Source organism: Carassius auratus, unplaced genomic scaffold (genome assembly GCF_003368295.1).
Source record: "Carassius auratus strain Wakin unplaced genomic scaffold, ASM336829v1 scaf_tig00025653, whole genome shotgun sequence".
Taxonomy (NCBI): Eukaryota; Metazoa; Chordata; class Actinopteri; order Cypriniformes; family Cyprinidae; genus Carassius; species Carassius auratus.
The window spans coordinates 147,501-163,818 of record NW_020525441.1 but is presented as its reverse complement, the minus strand read 5'-3'; positions in this window follow the sequence as shown (position 1 = coordinate 163,818).

The following is a 16,318-nucleotide window of genomic DNA, read 5'->3' as shown; positions in this document are numbered from 1 at the left end:
TTTCTGAAGATCATGTGACACTGGAGACTGGAGGAATGATGCTGAAAATACAGCGGAGCATCACAGAAATAAATTACACTTTAACACAGATTCACACAGAAAACATCTGTTTTAAATTATAAAAATATATCACTATTTTTACTGTTATTTCTGTATTTGTATTGGCTGTCTCTGACGTCTACATCCACACAGTCGTGACTGAGGTTTAATCATTATTACATGTGTTCAGTGTCAGCCAGACTAATGGATTCTCCAGGTAATGAAGAGGCGGATCAATGACAGAAAACATCTGTAGATGTGTGTTACTGCAGTGTTACGAGTGTGAGTTTCCTCTGCTGACTGACCGCTGGAGCGTTTCCTATTTGGGGTCACTGTAGGGGGTCTGACACACACACACACACACACACACACACACACACACACGCAGGTTTAGATCTGTGGTTGGGGGTCTTTTCTCCGCATGAGGTTCAGCAGGGTAAATTATTCTCTGCCCTTCTTCCATCATCCTGAAATTACCCCTCCGGCCCCCGCTGATACCCCACAACACACACACACACACACACACACACAAATCAGAGCATTCATAAACATATAGTGAAACAGACCCAGGTTGTGTTCCTCCTCTCACCTATAAACATAAGATATGAACGATCATAACAATGAAACATCGACGCGGCGTCTCGGCATCTGCTGATCGTCTCTAGAGAGAGAAATAAACTCAATCACAAGCTGCTCTCGTAGCAGCACTTTAAAATTGATTTAATATTTATTTACTGTAAGAGCAGCCGGATCCTTTGATTTACTCCTGACTTTCATGGCGGCTCTGTGATGTGTAGAATTTAATCAAACTCTGAATCAGAGAGAGAGAGAGAGAGAGAGAGAGAGAGAGAGAGATTGGATCTGATCCTCGTTCACACTGCAGATGAATACAGATGTCACTCCTGTTCTGATGCTGATTCATGTTCACACACACTTCACTTATTTACACAATTCACTCCTGAAAGATTCAGAGGCTGAACAACTCCATTTATATTACGGTAACAGGTCTTTTAAAAGGAAATTCCTGTCTTCATATGAAATGTTTTCCTGGAATACATAAGCTTTTATTTTTGGTGCATGAAAAAACGGATCACCACATATTTACATTTCTGTGAAACAGCAAAAAAAAAAAAAAAAAAAAAAAAAAAAATGCTCATAATTCTTCAAATAATTATTATATTTATAATGTGTTGTTGGACAGCGAGACAAAACTGAGTTTGAGAATTCAAAACAAACACAAAACGTTAAAGTAAATAAATGATAAATAAAACAATCTAAATAAAACTTATATAAAAAGTATTAAAATCATTAACATGTCAAATTAACATAATTATAAAATGTGCTCTGAAAACAATCAGAATAAAACAGCTAATAAAATTTAAATTCTACTCCATATGTCAAATTTGAATATTTTTTTAATCTAAATAAGACACTTCCTTAAATTAAATAAATCATAAATGTCAAATGAAAATAAAAAATAATTGTAAAATAAAAAACATAAAGAAAAAACTTACTAAAATGTATTAAATCATAACAAAAAAATAAATAAAGGAAATTCCTTTTCAGAGAACAGTAACTGTGCAAATGTTTTATTCAATTATTTAAATATTAATTTTTAATTAAAAAAATTATTCATTCTAATTATTATTATTTAAATCTATTAATCAAAGTTTAGTCAGTGTTACTATTCCGTTCTGAAATAATGTTCTCAAAACTTTAGCTCAAATGTATTATTTTTACGTCATTCATATATATATATATATATATATATATATATATATATATATATATATATATATATATATATATATATATATTCTGATTTTTTTTAATTATTTATTTATTTTGAATGTTGCTACTTGTTTTGGAATGTTCAGAGAAAAAGTAACATTCAGAAATAACGTTTCTGTAACGTAAAAACAATGTTAGTAAAACATTCCCAGAATATAGTTCTTTTATTCATACTGTGCACAACAGAGAGTTAGTTCTTTCGATTTCCGTTCATTTTATAAGTCAGGTAAATCGATTTCATTTTATTTTATCGCGTAGCTGAGTCAGATTTCCCGCTTTATCAGCTCATGAATATTAATGATGTTGGCTGAAAGGCAACCTTTTGCCATATCGGTTTGATTATCAACACATCTGTTTGGCAGAGGCTGAAAATCCTTGTTTTATTTCGCCGGCAACAATTTATGATCTTTATACTGTGGCTAAGCATAATGGAAAATGAAAATATAATGATTATTTCCCAAAAAGTGCCTCCCTGCCGCTCTCTCCTGCTTCTAATGGTGTGTGTGTGTGATATCCAGTGCTGTACACACACACACACACATATGTGGGTTATTGTTTGGCTGTTATATCTGATGGCTGTGTTCAGTGTTAATGGCCTCTCATTATGACGGAGTGATTTCAGAGGAAAGCGAGTGAGGTTTGGAGGAATATCCGCAGCTTTAATGGCTGCTACAGTGAATATGTTGCTGTCTATGTCTCTCTATCACTCTCTCTCTCTCTCTCTCTCTCTGATTACAGTATAAGGAACATGATGGAGCTCTTTGTAATTTATTTCTGGTGAGTTATTTACTCCATCTGCTCGCCGCGGCACAAACAAATGTGTTTCTGACTGATACAGGAATCAGTCAGGACAGTCCACCATCAGTCACCGACTGGTTCTCTGTTTCTCCTGAAGCTCGTTTGAGGACTGGTTCTTCACGAGGTTTCCAGCAGATCTGAGGAAAGAAGCCTTCAGACTTCAGGGATTCACAAACTTTTTTTGATGTAAAATATTTAACATGAGTTAGGTTAGTATTTCAGAAATGTCTTAATGCATTCACATGTTCACGGTTCTCTGATGTCGGTTAATGATCACATCACATGACATGCAAGTAAACAAGTAAACAAATAAAATAATAAAAATTTCATTCAAAGGAAGATTTTTTATTTTTAATCATTCATTTATTTTTACATTTATGTTACTTTAATTTAAAGACATTTTATTTAGATTTGACATTTTTTTTGATTTTTAAAAATGTTTAATTCCACGTTTTATTATTTAATTTTAAGTGTTTTATTCAGATTGTTTATATTCTAAAACGATTTAATTTTACATTTTATTTGCTACTGCATTTATTTTTAAGTGTTTTGATTAAATTGTTTTATTTTAATGATTTTTATTTAATATTTTGTGTTTTTTTATTTTGTTAGTTTTTATTTTTAAATGATTTATTTAAACGATTAAATATGTATTATTGAATTAATCTTAGTGTTTTATTTGTATTGATTTTATTTCAAAATATATATTAAAATGTTACATTTTTTTACGATTTCATTCATACTTAGTATTTATTTATTGTTTCTATTCTTTAATTATTTATTTTAATAGTACATTTTTATTTATTAATTCATTTTAAGTATGTTTTTATTTTACTTATTTTATTTTTTAAGAAATTGTTTTTATGAATTAATATATTAGCTTTATTAGATTATTAGCTTTTCTTTAACTCACATGGGCATTTTAAACTGATTTAAAAACAGAATATGGCTTAAAAAAAAATTATTGTTGCATACTGCAAACTATTGTTAAAAATGGGAGGGGCAAGTTCATATTATCCTCCAATCACAGCTCTGTATGCAAATAAACCGCTGCCCACTCCAGAATGCTCCTTCATTTATTTACAGGAAGAGATTTTGAGAATCGTGTGTGTGTGTGTGTGTGTGTGTGTGTGTGTGTGTGTGTGTGTGTGTGTGTGTGTGTGTGTGTGTGTGTGTGACTCAATCACACGCACTAGTTCACACACAGGTCTATGATGTGCTTTTAATTAAGATCCATTAGAGTAGATATTTCTCATTAGAGCCCAGTCCCCTGCAGACCTCTGTGATGAACCTGTCAGTCAAAGCAGCCCTGAGTTCACAGAAACAAACTCTCTCTGTCTCTCTTCACACTCGGGTGGACAGCGAAGCTGCTGAATGAGCCTCAGATCTGCTGTTTCGCTCTTAAATGTGATGAACGCTAAACTAATATGAAGGTGCCTTTCTGGTCAAAGGACTTGTTCAGTGCAGAAAATGCATCACATTATGAGAGTAAAATGGCTTGTGAACGCGTTAGATTTGGTCTGAATCACGAGTCCTGTTTCGACAGAAGAGATTAAAGGTTTGTTAATGGAAACTCAGAGGTTATGAGCTTTAAATATTAAATTTAAAATTAAAGTGATTTATTTAGATTTAAAAAAAATACTTTTGAAATTATAGTTTTACATTTTTAGAATTTATCATAATTTTACTAAGTTTGTAATTATGATAGTTTCTCATTACATTTTTTTTTTTTTTACATTTCTATGGTTCAGTTAAATTGTTTCATTTTGTTTTGTTCTTTTTTTAAATAATTTATTTTCATTAAAAAAGATGTATTTTAGATTTTTTTCTTTTGATTGTTTCTCTTATACTTTTTTTAATTAGTGCTTTTAATTCAATTTTTTAGGCATTTCTTTTAATTCAACATTTTTTATTAGTACATTATTATGAGAAGAAGTGTTTTACTGTTTCTATATTAAATGTAGTATTTTTATATATTTAAGTATTATTATAATATTATAAAAGTATTTATTTTAATTGCAAATATTTTAGGATGTATTTAATTTGGAGTATTTAATTATATTTTAATTATATTATATATTTTTTTTGATTGCTTCTATTTTAAAAATATTTATTTCCAATTACCCATTTTGATTATTTAATTAATTTTTAGTTTTTTGTTTTGATTTAAAAATATTTATTTTAATTTAGATTTTTAATCATATATATCATATAAATGAAAAGATTACTATATATATATATATATATATATATATAGTAATCTTTTCATTTTGATTGTCTCTATTTATTAAATTTTAATGAGGACATCAAAACATCAAAATCTTTTTAAAAAGGCATGTCAATGTGGCTCAAATTTGATGTTTCACCCTCAAAAGTGATGACAATAGTCTCCTTTTTCTTTTGTTAAATATAGAAAATGCATGACTTTATGAGAGCAGAAGGGTTTGTAAATGTTGTTTCAGTTTAATGGTTCAAAACTACATTTCAACTCAGCGTCACGGACCTGAATCACAAGTTTCATGTTTCGACAGCAGAGAGACGTTTAATTAAAGGTTAATTAATGGGAACTGGAGGTGGTGAATTTACACTTTCAGCTTTATTAACACACAGAGAAGAACAGAGGAGGCACAAAGGCAAAGAGTGTGACGTTGAGTCGAGTCGGTGAAGCTCAAACACAAGCAGCGTGTGAGATTTCAGAGAGTTTCACAGTCTGACGAGTAATTACAGTAAGAGTGAAACAATCACGGCTCTCCAGAGAGAAATTAAACTCCCCCTCGCTCCACACATCAGTCTCATGATCAACATTTACATCAGTGACGGCTTCACGTGCTCATCGTCCTCTCTGTTGAACATCATGAGCGTTGATTGTGATTGACAGGTGATGAAGACCTTTTTTTTGGTTCATTTTATCTGTAAAAGAAAGCATGGCTAATTCTGCATATACAGGAATATAAGGAGTTTTTCACTTCCAGCATTCATGGACAATTATGTATCACTCATAAATGATTAAATACTAAATCAATAGTAGTTATTAAGGTTGATGTGGTTTGGAATTGGTAAAACGTGCTTAAGAAAGAAAAAGAAAAACAATGACTAGAATATCAACTTTTTTACTCACAAAGTTCACATAATTTTTTCCCCCACTATTTTGCATTGTTACATTGTTTTTTTAACTTGCAACTGTGAGAACAAAAAAAATATGAGATTAATAGTTGCATTTACTCTCTTTATTTTTTATTCCTTATATAAATGCAATTCTGTTTTTTACTCAAGTTTATTGTTTACAACTTTGAAAAAACAAAAACAAAGTCTGAATTGTGAGATTAAAAAATCCCTTTTTAATATTTTTTATATTGTGATGGAAACACATTGACACATTTTAAAGTAGAAAAACAAATTATATTTTAATATAAACTAATATTTATTTATTTATTTCTGTGGCATAATATTTATTTACTTATGTGAGATTAACACATTTACAAAATTTGAAGTATGGAATATTTTCTTGTTACACTCAGTAACCTCAGAATATTACAATTTAGACATTTTTTAGTATCAAGATACTATTGTAGTCTTTGTTCGTATTTTAAATTTTATATTTTAATTTTAGTTTTAGTTAAACTCTTACTGATTTTGTTGTTTTTGTCATTTGTAAATTGAGTGTGCATGTGTTTTGTAGGTTATATACTGTGTGTGTGTGTGTGTGTGTGTGTGTGTGTGTGTGTGTGTGTGTGTGTGTCAGTGTCAGTGCCAGTAATGAGAGAATTCTTATTGCATTGTGCTCATTTAATTAACACTGATTCAAACTGTCGTTTATTAATGAGGGAAACCTCAGGATTCATTTTAAATTATCTCCTGCAAAACCCCTTTCTCACCTGTCAACACACACATACACACACACTCAAACTCTCTCTCGCTCTCTCTTCACGCGTGACTGTGTGTGTGTGTGTGTGTGTGTGTGTGTCAGTTGTTGCCTTCAGCTTTGTTGTAGGTCTGTAATGATCAGGGCAGGAATCTGTGTGGTTCATCTCTGCAGCTACTGACCCTCATACAACCTCATTACAGTCAGAACACACACACACACACACACACACACACACTTGTGCAGTAACTGATCTCTGGTCTCAGGCAATAATAATAATGATGCATGAGTGGGAAAGAGAGTTTGTGTTAGTTTTGAACTTCATGTCTAAGTCTGTAAGCTCTGAGTCTTGAGACTGGTTTCAAGGTTTTTGTTGGTTGAGTGTTTGAATGTAGTGTCTTGCTAACAAGTTATGCATGAATTAAACAGTTTATTTTGTAATGCCATCAGTATAATGATGCAGTGATAAAGAAACAAACTACACCTGTGATCATCTTCACTCAGACGGTTATTGAGACAAAGCCTGCTGCTCGAATCAATGATTCCTCTTGATTTATTACTTCTTCTTCTTATATTAGCCTCTATTTTATAAGGTTAGTCCTGTATTTTGGTAGTGACTCATGGAGGTCCAAATAAACAAATACATTTTTAATAGAGATGTTAACTTTCTATATATGTCGGATCAAAACGTTGCTCAATACATTCTTCTTTTAATTGTCTTAGTTGATGTTACATGTAGTCTAATGTTCTTTAAACGTTACAACTTCAAAAGAATGTTCACATAATGATACAAATGTAACATTTCTTTGAAGTTTTCTCTAACGTTCACATTACCAGGAAAAAATGTTTGCGAAACATTTAATGTTTGAACATTCTGAAAAACATTCAGAATAACATTTCCATAACTCAATGGCAACATTAGCACAACGTTCTTAGAACATGTTAGATTGAAAATCTACGTCAAGTCGTAAAAAAATTAAATGCATTTTGGCAAAAACAAATTCAGAGATTTGAAACTGGGTCCAAATGGCGAGCTTGAATCCATTTGGAGCGTCTCTCCAAAACACATCAGCTGTTTTGCACGAGGTTCATAACAACCTTCCCAAACCTGCTGTGTGCTGCTGGAGTTGCATCATGGGTAATAAAAACAGAGTCATGTTCAGGTCTCACTTCTCATGTACACTGTGCCTGTTGTTCTGTTGCGTTTCTCAAACTCCATTACTAGAAACAATTTTCCTTCCGTAAGACAAAAGAGCAAGAAAGCAGAGTGCAGCGTGCTCAAACAAACAGCCACAGACTGCTGCTGCTCTTACGTGATTGATTGACTGCTCAACACACACACACACACACACACACACACACACACACACACACACACGCTTCAGTAATGAAATCTGCTTTGGATGGAAGCTCCATCCCATTGATGTGATAGAAAAATGTGAATTTATGTTTTCAGAGAGAGGATGCATGTGGCTTTGTTTGCAGAAACCCGATAGACATGAAGTGTATATACTGTAAAAATGCATACTTTTATTTTTAAATATTAACCTATATTTTATTTTAAAATGATTTTTTTAAATTAAATGGTATGTGGAAAAGCATGCAAAAAAATAAAGAGTGACACAAACAAATAATATTTAATGTGGTTTTGTTTCATGTTTATGTTTTTATGTCTTTTATTTTGGAGTTGGTGGCGTGTTTATTTATTTTGGGTCATGGTCCCAGTTTAGTCATGTGATTCTGTCTGTGTGTTATGTTCTGTTTGGTTCTTCGTGTGGTTATGTGTCTTGTCTCTCATTGGTTGGTTCTTGTCATGTGACCTGTATTGTTTGACGTAAATAGCCTCATGTTGCCTATGTCCTTCAATTGAATCTTGTAACCTGCTGTTGGCTAGTTTGAGTTTTCTGTTCATGCCAAGTCAAGTCTTTCTTCATTTGTTTGGATTTTGGATTTGAATTTGTTTAAATAAAAGCTGCACTTGGGTTTATCACAACTCAAACTGTTTGTATCACTCCGCTTGTCGTATTTCTCACAGCTAGTGTTATAGCAAATGCCCAAATCCACTATAATGTTTTAAATAATATGTTTTTGTGTAGTTTTAAGAGTGTTTAGGTGAGAATGTGCTTGCCCTTGACTGGATAGCCTAGCAATTATCTCCCTTAACAGATGAAAGGATAGTGCAACAAAGATATCGCTTTCCACAGCAGATATTCAAACTAATGTTTTATTGTGAATATGAGATTGAGCTGAAGAATCAATGCTGTATCAGACACAGGTAAACACACTCAATCAGTTCATCTCTTTCTCTCACAATACTCCACATAACACACATACAGTGATTCCTTCGTTATTAGTTCTAAAGTGATGTTTCTGAATTAGTATCAGAGGTGTCATACAAATCAATTTTGTACAATTGCTTTCTGACATTGTCCTTCATCTGTGTGCTTCAATAATGGAACCGATCTCATTGATGAGGTTGTTTTGGATCAGCCCGACACAAGTGTACTACGGCATCCTTCAAGGCTGTAAAACTGTCATTTAGTTTCACACTCATATAATGAGCAGATATAATGCATGTAGAACATGCGTCTGATTGTCTGAAGCAGAAACACATCAATCTCTGACTCTGTGCTGTATATGATGCTGTTTGTGAGACTGAAACTCAAAGCCTTCACTACACTATAGATGAAAACAAACACACACACACACACACACACACACATTCATGCTTTAACATGCATTTCCTCAGAACAAATGGTCATCATGACTCACACACTCGTAAGAAAGAATTTTTACAGCTAGAATTAAACCCTGATTACACTTCAATTTCACGGCCTTTTGCTGGACTGACAATAAAACCTTGTCAAGTGTCTAATGCAGGGCGGAAGCTCACGTTCACTGTCCTCTAATAAACGCACACACACACACACACACACACACACGCATGCATGCAGTCGTACACCCTAATAATTGATTAATTGAACACGAAGTGCCAACAGATCCAATTAGTAGACTTTATCATCTGGTTAGCACAACAGATCGTGATGGGATGCTAACAGGCTAATGTCTCTCACTGTCCTTCTGTCCATCCGTCTCTCATCCAACATCCAGCAGCTGTTCTTCTGAGCGGCACATTCACATTCACCTTCAGTTCTGATCGAATAGATTTACACTGGCAAAACATCAGAAACATATACTGTACATGCATGTGCGCACGCAATTCAGTAATATCTGGAATAAAGCTAAAAAAAAAATAAAACATAAAAACATTTGTACAGTGTTTAAAGAAAATTGTATTGTATGGCTTTACTGATGCGTTTGACTTTCATATTTAATTAATCGTGCAGCCCTAATGTCTGTTCACTTGAAGTATCAGCACACTCTTCTCAAACATAATAATAATAATTTTAAAAAGTCAGAAAAGTGGTTTATGTTCTATCTTTCGCTCAGTTTCTGCATGTTAATCGTTTTGCTCTCCTCCTCCTCTTTCTGGCGTTCAGAGTGTCTGACCATCGTAACACTTTAATTGTGCTGAATAAAAATTATGAGCTGGAACAGCAAGAGTGTGTGTGTGTGTGTGTTCAGTAGGTTGCCTTTAATTGCCTGGTGTTCTAATTCCACTCCAAGAGACTTTTATAAATAGAGAGAGAGAGAGAGAGAGAGAGACCTTCAAACGACCTTCTTAATCAATTGAAAGCCGATAGCGTGAAGTCGACTGCAGTTTTTCATTTCTGTTCTGCAGCCGTTACGACCTCCATCTCCTCCTTATGTTTTAAAGGAATAGTTTATCTCACTCACTTCATCTACTTACTCTCATTCAATAGCATACTCCTGACTTTATTTCATCAGTTAAACACAAACGTTCTAAGAAACATTTTTGTAACCTTTAAATAATGTAACAGTCATGTAACAGAAAACAGGACGTTTTAAATTTTGATCATATATTTTAGGTGAAAATAAAGTTAGTACAACAAACTATTTAACAGTTTGACACTGTAAGGCTGCTTTTACATGATCTGTATTGTATATAGCGCTGTATCAATAAAGGTGACTTAATTCGAATGATGTAAGAAACGTTTATGCAACTTTTAAATAACGTTATAATAACAACAACAAAACTGGACATTTAAACAATTTAGAAACAATTCGAAACAATGTTGCCACAACTTTCTTAGAACTTAAATGTGTTATGTTGATGTGTCTTAGAATACCGTGCAGTATCTACTTTTATGGTTCACTTTTTTGTATTTTTGGAGCTTTGCAGTAAAAAAAAAAGAAAAGATCGTCTGTCTTTTGTGTTGAGTGGAAGAAAAACAAGGTCATACAGGATTGAAGTGACATGAAGGGGAGTGAATGATGATCGAATGATGATTTTTGGGGTCTCACTGTCCCTTTAAACATCTGAGAGCAGCACTCCGGGTGTGAAAACGGAGTAGTTAATATAAAATCTCTCTCTCTTATTTCTTTCTCCGGTCTCTGTGTGTGATCTCATTACCATTATTTCTTTCACAGTTCCAGATGCAGTGCTTGACCACGAGGTCATTACAGCACTGTGGGTCTGTCACGCTCCTGCGTAACGCTGAACAAATGGAGAAACGTTCATGCTAATATTAGTTATTCATTTGGATTTGCATAAGCCTCTCAAAGAAATGTATTGTTTAATTAAATTGAAAACTCCTTCCGTCACATTGCAGCAATTCAGATTACACAATCAATAAATACACACACACACACAGTGACTGATTCTTGATTTATGACACACACACACACACACACACACATACACACACACACACTCAAAGGCACACATGCTTTTCACTGAAGATAGAAATGAACTGACCACACCAAACATGAAGCAACATATAGATATAAAACAGATATCTGTGATTTTTTTTTTTTATGATATTGTTTTTGCTAGGAGTTTATAAATCAAATATGCTTCAAAAGGTTTTTATGATTTATTTTTAACTTTTGCAAAAAAAAAAAAAAAAATTTAACTACTAGAAAACTGCATGCTTTCAAGGATGATTTAATAGATGTGTGGAGTAAGAACGTATAAGAACAAATGTAAAATCTGTTAATCTTGTAGATCATCCTTAATTGGAAAAAGCCCATTCTGACAATTTAATAAATCTGTTTATTATCAAATTTTAGTGCGCTATCGCAAATCACGCCCAGATTTTTTACCTGATGTTTCCTAAAGGGGCTAAGAGGATCCCGCTTAAGTTCAACTTCATCACAAGGTTCAGGAGGATCAAAGATAATCATTTCTGTTTTCGATTAATTTAGGCTCAAAAATCTAGGCTCATTAAAATATGCCAACAATCTTTCCCAGGCTTAGAATGCTACATCATGAATGTATCGTCTACATAACAGTGAAATTAAACACTGTATTTATGCAAAATCAAATCTAGCGTGAGCATAAAAAGAGAGAAGAGAAGCGGTGCAAAAACAGAGCCTTGTGGAATACCACAAGATAAAGTGTTGAAGCTGATGTACACTTACCCATACGGATAGAAAAACTTCAATTTAAAAGATACGACTTAATCCAGTTTAAGGCATTTCCTTTATAAATTGTGTCAAACGCTGCTGTGAGATCTAAAAGCAAAAGTATAGTCACATTACCAACACCAGTTGCAAATTTTTATTCAAAACGTTTAATAATACTGTTTCTGTACTATGGTGCTTTTTAAAACCTGATTGAAATGTTTCACAAATATAATTTTCATCAAGGAAATTACTCCAGTTAAGAACTTGGACAGACATGGAAGTTTTGAGATTGGTCTGTAGTTGCTCAGAATGCTCTTATCTATATTTTTGTTTTTATTTACAAGGGTTGAACTAAAAAGCTCGCAGTGATGGGTGAAACAGAGTTCATCGAAACTGAATCAGTAAAAAAAATTCACTGTTTCGAAGCGCTCCAATAGGATTGCTTATTTTGAGTCATTTGATTCAAATGGGGACTTTAAATCACATACCGTGAATTATTTGATATAGATCTGAACTTGATATAGATCTGACCTTTGGAGTGAATTAAATTAAATTAAATTAAATTAAATTAAATTAAATTAAATTAAATTAAATTAAATTAAATTAAATTAAATTAAATTAAATTAAATTAAATTAAATTAAATTAAATTAAATTAAATTAAATTAGCCAATGCTTTTATCCAAATTACGGGGCATTCAGGCTAACATTTATTACCTAACATTTTGGGTTGAGTAAAAATGAAGTTAAATAGAAATTACTTTAAATGCTTCTTAACTACACAAACTAAAATGTGTCTAAATCCAATTCATATAATTTCATAAGGCAATATAAATATAGTCTTCATAACAGACATTAACATTAAAAGGTATATATATATATATATATATATATATATATATATATATATATATATATATATATATATATATATATATATATTTTTTTTTTTTTTTTTTACACAACAGTCAATTACCTCCAAACACTTGTAGTTTGTCAGCATTTATGTTTTGTGTACCTATGTAAAGTATGTTTCTGGACCAAAATGTTGGCATGGGACTACAAAAACAAATAAAATGATAATGTTAAATGAATAAATAAACTGATGATGAAAATTATAATGTTTTTTAAACTAAAGTTGTTTTTGAGTTCTTGATGTGAAGTGAGGAGAATTTTTATTAGGTGACCATGAATGAAAACACATTAGACTTGCTCTGCCTTTTATGTTGGGACTGATAAGTTCTCTCCTTGCCAGGTGGCTTTTCCCTTTAAATCTGTTTGTTTTGTAATTAATTATTTTCATACGAAGCAAAAGAGACTCTGGAGACATCCGTGTGTTTGTGAATAAAATGTAAAGTGGGAAATTGCTTGCGTTTTGCATACTTTTACACAAATTCTCATCATAAATTATATTATCAGCTCAACAGTTTGAGAGAAAAGTTGAAATGCAGCAGTACTGAATTGGAGAACGTTGTTTCTTCTGCATGTTCAGCTTCAGACGAAGCAGGAAAAGAGTCATGATCGGTGACGCTCATTTGCTTGCATTTGATGAGTCACACAGAAATTAAGCAGAAATCTCTCTTAAATATTTATTTTACTTCATAGCATTTTTTTCTCTTCTATTTCCAAGTTTAAATTAGATTTGAATCCCACATTTTCTCAGGCGCTTGGACCTCACTGTATATTTTATTAACATGAAATATTAAATACTCAAAGCTCATTCCTACTATTCCTATCAACATATATCTGACCCATGCATTTATGTATTAATACATAATCACTGTAATTTGTTTAGTCTTGTATTACACTGAAATGTAGAAATAGCCCATACAATCAGAGCTCATGGTTCACATTTTTCATTTATAATAACATAATCCAGATGTTACAGCATTTTAAATTCTTTTAAATTCTGAGCTTTTATCTCGCAATTTAGATTTATTTTTATATATTTTTCTGAATCCTGAGTTTATATCTCGTAATTCTGACTCTCTGACTTCTACTTTTCTAAGTATTGCAAGTTTGTATCTCAAAATATATTAATACATAAAAAATATATTATTCAAAATTGATACCGGTCATTTTGACTTTGTTCAAATTATTAGGACTTTAATCTCACAATGCTTCAATTTAGTTTATTTAATTTTGATTTATATAAATTTAGGTTTATAGATTTATGTATCAAAATAATTACAGGTTTATTCTCAAAATGGCATTGATGTATTTTTTTATTTTTTGGCACTGAACCGCTTTTATATTAAAAAAAAAAAAAAAATCAGAATTGTAAGACAAAACTTTGGAATTACATTTTTTTTTTTTTTTTGTAATATAAGCTTCCATAATGGAAGTTGCATAAAGCCAGACAATCAGGAGATTTCTGGTTTTGTGTGGAATATACAAAACAAGTGTATCCTAAGAGGCAGCATAATGAGGCTGCTTACATTCTGGACAGTCTTCAAGATGGGAACGTGTACATGAGAGAGAGAGACAGACAGAGAGAGAGAGAGTGAGTGAGAGAGAAAGAGAGGGAGCACTCAGGGGTGATGGATCGAGTGGCCGCTGTGTCTTCTCTCTGGCCATCCATATGGAATGATATCATACTTTCATCTCCAGAGTATAGAGGGGGAGGGGCATGAGCAATGACATCAGAATATTAATGAGGCGTGACAGAGCTGAAGTCACTTTCTTTCTGGCAGTGAGCCACGCCTCTTTAATAGAGCCACGCCCCTTCTGACCAGCAGCAGCAGTAGACAGCTGTCACATTCTGTGCCTGATTTCCATCCACTTCACTTACACACAAACACACACACACTGACTCTTCAACACAATCACTATGTTCTGAAGCTCAGAAAAGCAACCAATGCTTACAAATCAAGCCAATGTCATACACACCCTGGAGTGAGACACACACACACGTGTGTGCACAAATGCTGGCGCCGCTCTTTTGCCACTGGCAGGATGTTTTGTGAGAAATTCAGATTTCTTTGGCACGCATGAAAAAGGAAGCTGTTTTACATTATTTTAAGGCCCGGACACAATCACAGCTGCTTCTGTTGTCTCTCTTCAGACTTGGCGTGTGTGTGTGTGTGTGTTTCTCTGGTGGGGTGATTAAATCCAGATAAAGGGATGTGCCACATGCGTTCCACCCGCTTGTGTGCTTCAGCATGCAGGGTGTGCGCTGCACGGGGTGATCATCATCCGCTCCACAGCCACTCCCACTAATCACATTTACAACACACACACATCCATTCACATGCTGCAGAACCGTTTATAGTTCCCCAAAGATCACAGTTCTTAAACAAACCACTTTTTTATATTGAGAACTTGATAATAATCTATAGAACCTTTTGAGCAACTCTTAAAAATAAAGGTTCCAAAAAGATGTTTTTGCAGTGATGCCATAAAATAAGCATTTTTGTTCGCAGAAAATGTTCAGGAAACATTCTTAAGAAAACTCTAAAGAATCGACTATAAAGAACCTTCTCTGGATGTTCAAGGTTCTTCACAGAACCATTGATGCCAATAAAGAACCTTTATTTTTAAGAGTGCAGAAATCAGGGGCGGATCTAGAAAAATATTGATGGGGTGGCGAGAAGGGGGCAGGAATTTTATTCGGGGTGGCAACATATGGCAGACGTATATGTACTGAATTTAGTCACAGTTATCACAGATTGATGATAAATATATGTGCACACTACAAAAGGACACAGCTATCATTTACAAACTTAATCTCATGCAATCAATGTCTTGCATTTGAAACAGTTCATATAAGGAATAAGTGAACATACCCCATAAGCCCCACACACTCACTAATGCATACAGTATGCATCCACATGTCATTAAGAGCATTATAAAAGATTCAGTGTTATCAATATGTCCATTTATTATAAGAAACACAAGACTTTAACAGCCAATGGCATTTCCAGCTGGGGAGACTCAACTGATTTTCTACAGTTTAGTGTTAATCATCATCTAACTCAACCAGTCAAGAGCTACATTTAGCCTTCGATGTTATATGAATATGGTCCTGAAGCATAGCTTTTATTAGCTGACAATAATCATAAATAAATAAACATTATAGGCACAAATTGTTTCTGAAAAATATGGTGTTATTGTTTTGGCAAGTTTAAATTAAAACTTCTATGAAAACTTGTGTGATATTCCTTTAAAATAATGTTTTAGTATATCTTTTTTTAAGTATATTTTACTAAGCAATTTCTTACATAATTTCTTTGAGTTAGACCAAACTTTTATTTTGGTGGGTTGTAACCAGAGTTTCTGTGTTTTTTAATTAATTATTATTATTAGCTAATAGGAAGTATATCATATCAAGTATACTAATA